This window comes from Elephantulus edwardii, unplaced genomic scaffold (genome assembly GCF_000299155.1).
Source record: "Elephantulus edwardii isolate Elephantulus edwardi_28Jun2011 unplaced genomic scaffold, EleEdw1.0 scaffold00006, whole genome shotgun sequence".
Lineage (NCBI taxonomy): Eukaryota > Metazoa > Chordata > Mammalia > Macroscelidea > Macroscelididae > Elephantulus > Elephantulus edwardii.
Window position 1 is genome coordinate 11,908,995 of NW_006399756.1, and position 11,684 is coordinate 11,920,678.

The following is an 11,684-nucleotide window of genomic DNA, read 5'->3' on the forward strand; positions in this document are numbered from 1 at the left end:
TTCAGCATCACAGCAACCACGAGTTACCTCTGTACAGCAATGCACAGACCAGTGCTATACCACCTAGAAGAATGTTTGACAGGAAGACAATTTGAACCTGGCCTAGGGCCACAGATGACAATCACCCACCTTCGGCTTGGTAGCACAGCTTCCTTCCACTGGGCCAACGTAGCTCTCTCTTGGTTGTTGTCATTGATCTGGTAGTTCTTTTTCTCTTTTTTGTGTTTTCTTTTTTATACATTTCTGTGATTTACATGAACATTGATTAGAATTTAATTTTGTTTTGTCTGTAGCATCCCCTCACCTCCTCCACCCCAGTGTATCTTGCTATTTAGCTTGATGAATATTGACTTTAGTTATCACATAAGAAGAATTGATGCCTTTGAGTTGTTGTGCTCGAGAAGAGTATTGAACATACTATGGACCACCAGGAGAAGAAATAGGTCTGTCTTGGAGAGAGTGAAACCAGGTTCCTCCTTAGAGGCAAGGATTTTGAAGCGCCATCTCACATACTTTGTCACATGGCCAGGAGGGATCAGTCATTTGAGAAGGACGTCATGCTTGCAAGGGTGGAAGGACAACATAGGAGAGGAAAACCCTGGATGAGATGAATTGACGTGGTCACTGGGGCACTGGGATTAGGTGTGTCAGAGTCGGAGAGACTGGCTCAGGCTAGGGCAGGGTTTAGAGCTGTTGTATATTGGGTCTCAATGAGTCACAGGTGACTTGATTGTACATAACAACAACAACAACAACAACATGCATATCTTACCATGGTCTGTGGGTGTCATCTTCTGGAATAGTTCAAGTGACGTGTGGAAACATTTCCCTTATATTCTTTGTACTGTCCCACTTAGATCCTGATTGTGGTAATTATTGCTTCACATACAGTTAGGGAGCTCAGGTGGTACAGTCTGTAGGATGTTACATTGCTAACTCAAAGGCTGAAACTCTCTGGCAATTTGAATCTATCAGTTGCTCTGAGGGGGAAAGACGGGAGAATCTCCTCCTGTGTGATTTGCCGCTTCAGATCCAGTGGAGGGTCAGCTATGAGTCGGTCCTGATTTAGCAGTAAGGACAGAGAGAGATAGAACCATCTAAGAAATGTTATAATTTCTGATTCAACTATCAACATATTTCAGATAACTTAAGGACTTACCATAAAACCCTATTGTATTTGCCAATATTTTTTCTTATCATGCTTTTTCTTTCTGATGTTCAAAGGTGTTTTCTTTACTGTTTTCTCTCTGTTTAGAAAATATCCTTTAGCTGTCTGTCTAAGGTGGGTGTGTTGGGAGCAAATTCCATTCGTTTCCCTTCGTCTGTGAAGGCCTTGATTTCGCCTCTGTTTCTGAGGGATATTTTTGCTGAGTATAGAATGTTGAATTGACAATTTTTCTCCCCCCATCCTCAGGCTTTCTCAATTTCGAAGGAGAAATCTGCTGGCATTCTGTTTTCCTTAATAGATAAGGAACGGTTTTCTCTGGGTGCTTTAAAAATTATTGTGTGATTTATCTTGGTGGAGATTTCTTTGGACTTATTCTGTGTGTGATATACTCAGCTTCTTGAACATGCAGGTTTGTGTTTCTTGCCTTATTGTTTTTAACTATTATTATAATTTTGGGACTCAGATTACATAAATAATAAAACCTTTGTTATTACACTACAGGTCCCTGAAGTTCTTATTCTTTCAAAAAAGTTTTTTTCTTTGTAAAATTAGGTAAATTCTATTCAGCTCACTAGTTTTTCTCTTCAATCCCTTTCACTTTGCAGTTAAGCCTATCTACCAAGCTTTCATTCAACTGTTGTGTTTTCAATTCTAAAATTCCCACTTGATTCTTTATAGCTTCCGTTTCTTTCTTTGCTGAGACATTCTTTTCTGTTTTTGCCCTAGGCTTTCTATTCTTCCCATTGCTTCAGGTGTGCTTATAATTGCTCTTGTAAAATTGCTTTTAAATAATTTTCTGATAATTATAATATTGCTGTTATTTTGATATTGGCATGAATTGATTGTCTTCTCGTTAAGCTTGAGTTCTATTTGGTTCTTGGCATGTTGAATGATCTTTTTTAATGGATCTGGACATTTCTCTGGATCATATTTAAACCATTTCTTTTCTCTGGCTTCCTTGGAAAGGGAGATTTCAAGGAAGTGCTGCCTTGTTATTGTCAGGTGGAAATGGAATTTTTGGCTCCCCACTTGGGTTCTATACTTGAAGGGGCTGTTTCCTTGTTATTAGTGGGTAGTGGTTCTGTTTCCCTATTTGATCTCTACTGACACCTTAGAAGGAGTGGCCTTGTTATTGTTAAGCAGTGGAGAAAGTTTTGCATCTCTACTAGCTCTTCTTTGACATTGACAGAGAACTTCCAGAAGATCAAGCTGGGTTTCAAAGAGGCCACCGTACCAGTGATAACATTACTGGTGTCAGAGAGGTCTTAGAAGAAAGCAGAGAATATCAGAAGGTCTATTTGTGCCTGTCCGCGTACTGTTCTAGTTGTTTTTGGATGATCTTCATCTTCAACAACATTTTGCTTACATATGATATTAATGATATTGACGGTTAATTTTCACGTTGTGTTGTTGGATCACCCTTCTTAGGAATGGGGGGAAAATATGGATCTATTCCAGTCAGTTGACTTCCAAATTTCCTGGCACAGACAGGTGAGCACATCTAGTGCTGCACCTATTAGTTGAAACATGCTAATTGGTATCCCCTTGATTCCCGGGGTCTTATGTTTGGTGTATACTGACTTCCTTTTTTCAGTATCATTGTCTCTTGTTAATATGGTACTTCTTAGCATATTTCAGTGTTGACCTCGTCTTTCTGGTACAGTGATTTTTTGTATTTCCTCCATCTTCTTTTGAGGGTTCCTGCATCATTCAAGATTTTGCTCATTGCATCTCTGTATTGAAACTTGAGGCTCCAATTTGTTTTTTAGGTTTGGTTTTTTTATACTTAGTTGGTAAAACAAGAGGATATCTTGTTGTATATCTTCTCTATTTTTCAGACATAGAGATCTCTTCTGGATGCATGGATATTTATTTTATACTCTGAGTTCTAATATAGTACTACTTAATTTCTTTTCCCGCCCCCCCCCCCCCGCCCCCGATTCTGACTTTGTTTTTGGGAGTATCTTTCCTTTTTACATGGGAAGTCATCTGAGTCAATTGACTGGTTGAAGAAAGAAGGAGCCTCATTGGGAAGACCATGCCTCTGGTTCAAGGTGGAATGAGAGGCTCAGCTTCCTTTGTTTGGCTTCCAAAGTTCTTCTTTCATTTGACAGATTGAGTAGAGGCCTAACTTGAAGACTTCTTTGTATTTCTCCCAATAGCTGTCAGATATAAATTGGAGGTGGGCTAATTACCTGTCAGATTGTAAGGCAGAGGCCTTGTCTCTCATCCCTGAGGCCTTGATCTTACCCTTTTGATTGTGACAATTCTTGCCCCTACCTTAGCTTGTGAGGAAATAGGATACAGCCACGGTGATCACTTATCTAGGGTGACAGTGAGTAAACATGAAAAATGGGCCAGGGAACACGAAAGGACAGTGATCAGAAAGGCTTTTTCTTTCAACCTAAATCATGATGTTTTGGGCATCGGCTAGAGTTTCCGCAGTTATTTATAACTGTCCATCCCTGTTAGGGGATATATGTTTTATCTAAAAATAGCTAATCTTTTCTAATCAAATGATAAATGTGAGTCTCAAATGGAAGCCTCATAGTTAGCCACCTCATTACAGAAGTTCAGGTGAATAATGGAAATATTACCAGGATGACACCTGACTCAGGTGCCTCAAGATGCTGAGGGCTTTGACAGCAGAACTCTCTGAGTTTCTTCTTGGAAGACCTTTCAAGTAACATAGAGAATGCTCATAACTTGAGTCTTCTTAGATATTCAAGGCACTTCCTATTCTGAACAGTTAATGATTATACATGGATATTTCCTTGGAGTTTATGCTCAGTGAAGCCATTATCTTGCCCCTTTCCACCGATCTTTCTTTAAAGGCTTTCACTAAGATATTTAAGTGAAGACTTAGTGCCTGTCCCATATACATTTCCTCTGCACACAAGATAATAGGAATTCAGAGTGTTTAGAACTGGAGTAAGTAACTTGGTAACACTGAATTAAGCACTGGGCTGGTAACTGAAAGTCAGGGGTTCAAATCCACCAGCCTCTCCATGGGAGACAGAGGAGGAAGTCTACCTCTGTAAAAATTTGCAGCCTTGGAAATGCTATAGAGAGCAGTCCTGCTCCATTCTCAGGGTCACTAAGAGTCAGAATTAACTCGTCAATGGCAATGAGTTTGTGCTTTGGGTTAGAGCTCGAAGGAAGCAAATTAATGGTTCTCAACTTTAACTGCTCAATGAACACTTGAGGGGAAAGGGGAAATACTATCTCTGTGTTAAATTTTTCTCTAGATCACATGATAACTGCTAGTAGAGTAGGATTTAAACCTAAGTGGTTGGCCAGAATCTAGAGTCCTGTTGTAGTTATGTGCTGTTGAGTTGATTACAACTCATAGTGACATTATGCACAATAGCTCTGAGCCCTGCTCTCTCCTGAGCCGATCTCACTGTCTTTAATATACTTACCCTCATTATTTCAGTTACTGTGTCAATCCATCTCACCCGAGGTCTTCCTCTCTTGTTCTGTCCTTCCACCCTTCCAAGCATGATATACTTCTCCAAGGATTGTTTCCTCCTGTAAACATGTCCAAAGAATGTAAGATGGTGTCTAAAAATCCTTGCCTCCAAGGATCAAGTTGGTTTCACCCTTTCCAAGACATATCTGTTAGTTCTCCTGGCAGTCCATGGTATGTTCAGTACTCTTCTCTAGCACCACAACTCAAAGGCTTCAATTCTTCTTCTGCATCTTTGGTAATTGTCGAGCTTTCTGATGTACAGCAAGTATTGTGAAGAATGGCCTGGATCAGGTGCACCTTAGTCTCTAGATTGATCTCGTTGCTCTTCAGCACTCTGGAGAGGTCCCTGACAATAGATTTTGCTAATTCACACTTGGTTGTTTTTTGTTTTGTTTTTTAACTTATTGACTGCTGGTGCCAACCATCTCAATCTCCTCTATTTATCATGGTGTTGCCAACTGGCCCAGTGGTGAGAATCTTTGTTTTCTTGATGTTGATCTTCATTCAGTATTGAAGACTATAGTCCTTGACCCTCTGCAGAAAATGCTTTAGGCTCTCCTCAGTTTCAGCAAGCAAGATTGTATCCTCTGCATACCTCAGGTTGTTGATGAGTCTTCCTCCAATCCTGATGCCACATTCCTCCTCAGAAAGTCCAGCGTCTTGAATTATCTGCTCCGTAGTCCTTGGCAATCAGAATTTAGAATCAGGGTCCTTGGGATCCAGAACCACCTCTGCCTAGAAGCAAGCCTTTACACATGTTGTTTCCTTCTCCCACCCAATTACTCTTCTCCCTCACTGAATATTAGGATTATCCGGGAAGATTGTTAAAAATATAGATAACCTCCTGAGACATAATTGGTCTAGGGTGGAACCAGTACACTGATGGGCTTTTTAATATCTCCAGGTAATTTGAATGAGCATTTAGGGCTGAGAGCTGCTATTTAAAGTTAATAAGAAAGTTAATCATGCTTTCCAGAAATTACTCCAATACCATATGTGGGAATTGAGTTAGTGGTAGTTCCAAGACTCAGATAATGCCTAGGTTTTGACACAAAATTGGATATAGCCCTCAAATATAGTCCTTTTTGGCCTACATATATGGGAAATATTTTAACTGGTGGTAAATATTGAGATATTGGAAGATTTTCATATAAGTCAAGATTTCAGAACTCTCTTGAGAAAATCAGAGTAGCTCGTAATGCTTAGCAGTAGCTGAGCAGTGGCTGTGGCCTGAGACAGGCTCGCCCTTTTCAATTAGGTCTTCTCTGCCGCCTTCCCAGCATGCCTTTCACTCATCCCCAAGGGCACTGGAATTTGCAACCACCATATATCTCCCAATAATATCCCATGATGTGCTTCACCACAGAGATCTGTGTACTTGTCTTCATTGCTCGCCAAGATTTCAAACTTCTTAGCACAGAGGTTCTCATCCAGAGGAGATGATGTCCTCTGGGGACATTTGGTGATGTCTGGAAACATATTTTATTGTCATGACTTGCAGTGGGTGGCTTATTACCAACATTTAGTAGGCAGAAGCTGAGGATGGTGCTTGGCATCCTGTAATGTGCAGGACAGTCCCCACAGCAAAGAAATATCTAGCGTAGAATGCCAATAGAGGCTGAGCAGCTCTGGCTTTAGGACTGTGTCTGGGCCTCTTGCTTATCTTCAAATCCCTGGAGCCCGTTGGCCCAGTATGTAGCACATAGTCGATGGTCGATCAGATGTCAGTTGCCTCGCTGACTCCTGTCAGACTGTCTTGCCTTTTCCCATGTTCCTGCTGGGTTTAGACTGAATGCATCATTGCCCTGCTCTGTGTGCGCCATATGGCCTTGCAATAAATGAGTGAGTCAATAAAAAGCCTGCCATATGTGAGGCAAGTGAGCTTATGAATGAAACCATTGCAAGGACACAGTTATCTCCTCTGAAGAAAGAGACTAATTAAACACAAGCTTGCAGCAACGTGCTCATTGAGAGCACTGGAGGCGCTCTGCGGCGTGAAGACTCCTCATTCCCAGAGAAGGGGTATAGGGAGGATGTCTTCAATGCGCTTTTAATAATCAAAGGTGCTCTTAAAGCCAGTCCTTTGATTAGCTAGGTGAAGAATGATGCTGACCTAGTGGGACATTTCAGGCAGCATAAATTAATTATGAATGGCTGCAAATGAGCTGTCTGGCATCTATCTGGAAAGGGTTAGATGAATTTCAGTTAGTTCTATGAGGGAGCTGGGATTAGTGAGTGACTGTCTTAGGCAAGGCACTCTGGAAAAGCAAAACCAATATACATATCTCAAACCAAAGCTGCTGTTATAAAATTGATTGTGATACTCGTGGTATCCTCCACCAAATCTCTAAGACTTTTAAGAGGATATTAAGAAGCCAGTATGAAACCCACACAATATAAGTATATGTAGATAGACGCTTATTAAAAGCAGAGAATGTCAGGAAGATGTTTACTTGTGTTTTATTGACTATGCAAAGGTATAAAATCAGGAATAGGTATGCAATGGGATTCTATCTTTTCACCATACCTATTCAACTTGTGTGCTGAGCAAAAAATCTGAGAAGCTGGACTCTATGAAGAAGGATGTGGCATTCAGACTGGAGGAAGGCTCACAATAGCCCAAATTATGCACCAGACCTTACCTTCTCACTTTCAGTAAGTCATAACCTTGCTTGTTGAAAGTGAGAAGCATTTGAAGCATTTACTAAAGAAAATAAAAAACTAAAGCCTTCAGTTTGAATTGTTGTTAAGTGCCATCAAGTCGTAGACAACTTATAGTGACCCTGTGAACAAAAGACCTGAACACTTCACTTGTATAACTTTCTTCCTCTCTCCAAGTTCATAGGGTTTCCAGAGACAAGCTATTTCAGAAGTGGATGCCACTCCTGCTTCCAAGCTTGTTTTAATCAGAGCGCTCCACCAAACACTGTCCACCATGGGTGACCATTATCACATTTGACACATCAGTGTCACAGTGTTCAGCTTCACAGCAACCACGAGTTACATCTGTGCAGCAAGTGGACAGACCAGGGCTATACGACCTAAATGAATGTTTGACCAAAAACAACTAAAAACAGGCCTGAGCTCCACGGATTAAAGTCACCCACATTTGACTTGTTAGCATCTCTTTCTGTCCACTGGGCCAACTGATCTCTTTTTATGCTCTTGTTGTTATTGTTAAGTGCTTTCAAGTTGTAAGTGCCGACGACTCATAGTGACCCTATAAATGAAAGACCTGAACACTTGTATAGCTTTCATCCTTTCTCCAGGTTCATAGGGTTTCTGGAGGCAAGCTATTGTGGAAGTGGATGCCACTCCTGCTTCCAAGCAGAGACCTCCAATTCATCTGGCAAGTCCCCTCTGCTGACACCCACTTGGGATGAAAAGAAAGCCATAAGAGTCCCAAGCGTTCCATACGTGTCCTTCCTCAAGAAGTGAGAGGTCCAGCTTGAACTGAGATTCACAACACACTAGCCCTCTGAAGAGCATTACATGGAGAGAATGAACTCAGTCTTGTGAGAATAAATGTGGCATGAGACCACTATTGTCAAAATGGATTACTAGTAAGATGTGTACAAACATCCAAAGGGGGTAAAAGAGGCAGAAGGAGGGGTATGGGCAGAGAGTAAGGGCGAATCACAAGGTCCCAGAGTTTGGTTTGGGGAGGGAGGAGGTGAAGGTATTAGGAAAGATCCAATGGGAATCTGAAAAAGCAGGATAATGGTGAGTATGGGATCAATGGTGATGAATTTTATAATACACAATGTATGAAATGAATATATGAAACTGTGAATAGAGAAATGTGTGGAACACAATGTATAAACAAAATATAACATATACAAACTATGTATGCATATCAGTATAAAAATAATAATAATAATGATAATGTTAATAATAATAAAAAGCAGATACAAATCAAAACCACCATGAGAGACCATCTCACCCTGGTAGCAGTGGCAATATTCAATAGGACAGCAAGTGATAAATACTGGGAAGAATGTGGAGAGACAGAAACTCTCATACCATTCTGGAAGGCAATTGAGCACTTCCTCAAAAAGCTGAAAATAAGCAATTCCATATGACTCAGCTCTTCCATGGCTAAAACTATACCCCAGGGGAAAGAGAAGTGAGACACAAACAGAGATTTGTACACTGATGTTCAGTGCATTCATATTAGCGAGAACATACAAACAGACAAATACACATTGACAAACAAATGGATTGAGAAATTGTGCTATGTGCACATAATGGAATACTATGCAACACTCAGGAGCAACAATTTTGAAAATTACTATATAACATGGGAGAGGCTAGAGAGTATTATGCTAAGTGAAGTAACTTAGTCTCATCATGACAAATGCTGCATAAGACCACTATTGTAAGACTAGGATACCTAGTGGGATATGTACAAAAGTCTAAAGGGACAGGGTGACATGACAGGAGGGCTGAGGGTGGGGATGGAGGAAATTCATGGGGTCACAGAGGTTTGGTGGTCAGAGGGAGAGACTGAAGGAATTAGGAAAGATTCAGTGGGGATCTGAAAAGACAAGGTAATAGTAGGCATAGATCAATAGGGATTAATTTTATAAAACACAATAGTTGGGAATGATCTTATGAAATACAATGTATATGAATGAAACACAATAAAGAAGAAAAACAAAAATACACTTGTTGTTTATTGCCATCAAGCGGAGTCTGACTCATGGCGACCCTATGAACAAAAGGCCCAAAGGCTTTCTATAACTATTGTCATTTACCAAAATTTATATTTTCCAGAGGCACTTCTGCTTCCAAACCTGTCTTAAACTGGGGGATCCACCAAACATGGGGCCTATGTGGCTATTAATCTTTTTGGAGGTGTACTGTCCCATCTTTCTTTGATGAAATGGCTGGTGGCTTTGAACCATCATTTTTCGGTTTGCCTGATGTTTAATCCACCCAGAGTTCCTTAACTTACCAAAGCAGTATTAAAAAGAAATATTGAGAGAGGAGGGAAAAGAAAGGGGAAAATATTAAATTTTCTTTGAAATTGAAATTGTTAAAGTTATTTCCTAAGATTGAAGACCGAAACAATGTTCAGTTCGTTTCTTCAAAGTCTGGGCTTTAGAAGAAAATGAACAAAACTAGGGAGCTCTGATGGCCTAGTGGCAAGAAGTTGCACTACAATCCCAGAAGTATGTGGTTCTAATCCACCAGATGCTTTGCTGGAGAAGGAGGGGCACTCTCCTCCTGTACCAGTCAGATCTGATTTGATGGGAGACACACACACACACACACATACACACACACACTAAAAAAGAAAATGGACGAAACTGTGCATCAAAACAAGGTAAAAATTCTTCTTGACCTTCAGCTTCAAATTGGTGAGACTTAGAGAAAGTCTAGTGTGAGTGTCATGGTCTCTTCTGGATCTGATCTTTTGGGAGAATTAAATGCTGTGATGATGCAATGGGTCACAAATCCCTAATGTGGAGATAAATAACAGAAAGAAGAGATTGAAAAGCTTTGTAAGCCAGACAAAAATAGTTCTCTAGCAGTCTAGCCCTCTCTTCTTCATCAGGAAAGGGTTATCCATAGTGGTGACTCAGTCTTGAACTGATGTGTTCATGGCCTCTGCATCTATGTACAGATCATTGAAAACCACTTACCTTATTTAACCATAAGATATTATTCTAACATTTTAAAATTCTTCAATAAATCATATTGAAATAGATGTAATACCATAACCCATCACATATAATGCAATTTAGCACATTTCAACTTTCTTTCCTTAAGGTGTGAATTCCTTGTGCTACATTTCTTACAATCCTGTGTGTACGATCAAACATGTATAATTGCAAGTATGGGGAAAGGACAGTCAATTAGAAAAACATTTGGAATTCTACTATATATTTGAAATAATCCCAGTTTCCTGTTTGTGGATTCAGGTATATAAACTGCATATAAGCACAAGTTACTCTGATTTGTTTAAGTGTAGTTCTTGTGTGTTGTTGAGTTGGCTCTAATTTATAGTGACTCTTTACACAAAGAACAAAACTTTGCCTGTTCTTCAAAACTGATGTTGTTTGAGTCCATTGTTACAAACAGTATGTCAATCCATCTCATGGAAGGTCTTTGTTTTGGGGGGCTTTAAGACCCTAAATTTTATCAGAGCTCTGGCGGCATAATAAGCAGGGAGTTGCTCCGCTAACCCAAGGGCAGTACTTCTCTGTTGGTTTGAATCCACCCGTATCTTCACAGGAGAAAGATAGACAGTCGCCTCCTGTGAGATTTATAGCCTTTGAAAAACCTGCTGATGAGTTGTTCTGACTCAAGGACAATGAAAGTGTGAGATACTTTATCAAGGTTGATGTCCTTCTCCAGGGACTGTTCCGTCTTAGTAACATGCTGTGGTGTCAAAAAACTTGAAAATTGGCTTTTCTATTAATTGTGTTAGCCCTCATTGGGGGCATGAACTGCAGCTACTTTAACTGTGGATACATGGCCTTGCAAATCATCAAAGCTGTGGGAACAATGTAAGAGAGTATTTTCCACACTATAATAAATGATGATGGTGAGAAGATGAAGAGACTGTGACACTGCTGTGAACAGACTGTTGCAAGGTATAACCAGAGGAATCCTGGGAATGGAGCCACAGTTAAATGCTTTGCTTGCTGAATGATTGAGGAAAAAGTGGACTTGTAACTGCTCTGAGATAAAACTAGCTGGATGACTGAAGAAACCAGAGGGTTTATTTTTGTGTGCTCATGATCAGAAACTAGACTTTCACATGGAAACTGAGAAGCTGTCTGAACTATTTGAGGAATTTTGTCTTGCTGTTAATCTGTTTTGAGACTTCTGGAGTCAACCTAGATTTGTATTATGTAATATTCTTTGTTTCCACCACTCCCCAACCTATTTCCCTAATAAAACCCACAGCTGTGGGTCAATTTACTATGAACATTGGACCCAATGATAGGTGCAGTAGCATGTGAGATGGATGGCATGTCTGATCATGTAGCTATGTGTTTGGTGCTACGGATGTTATTGATGAGGACAGTTCTT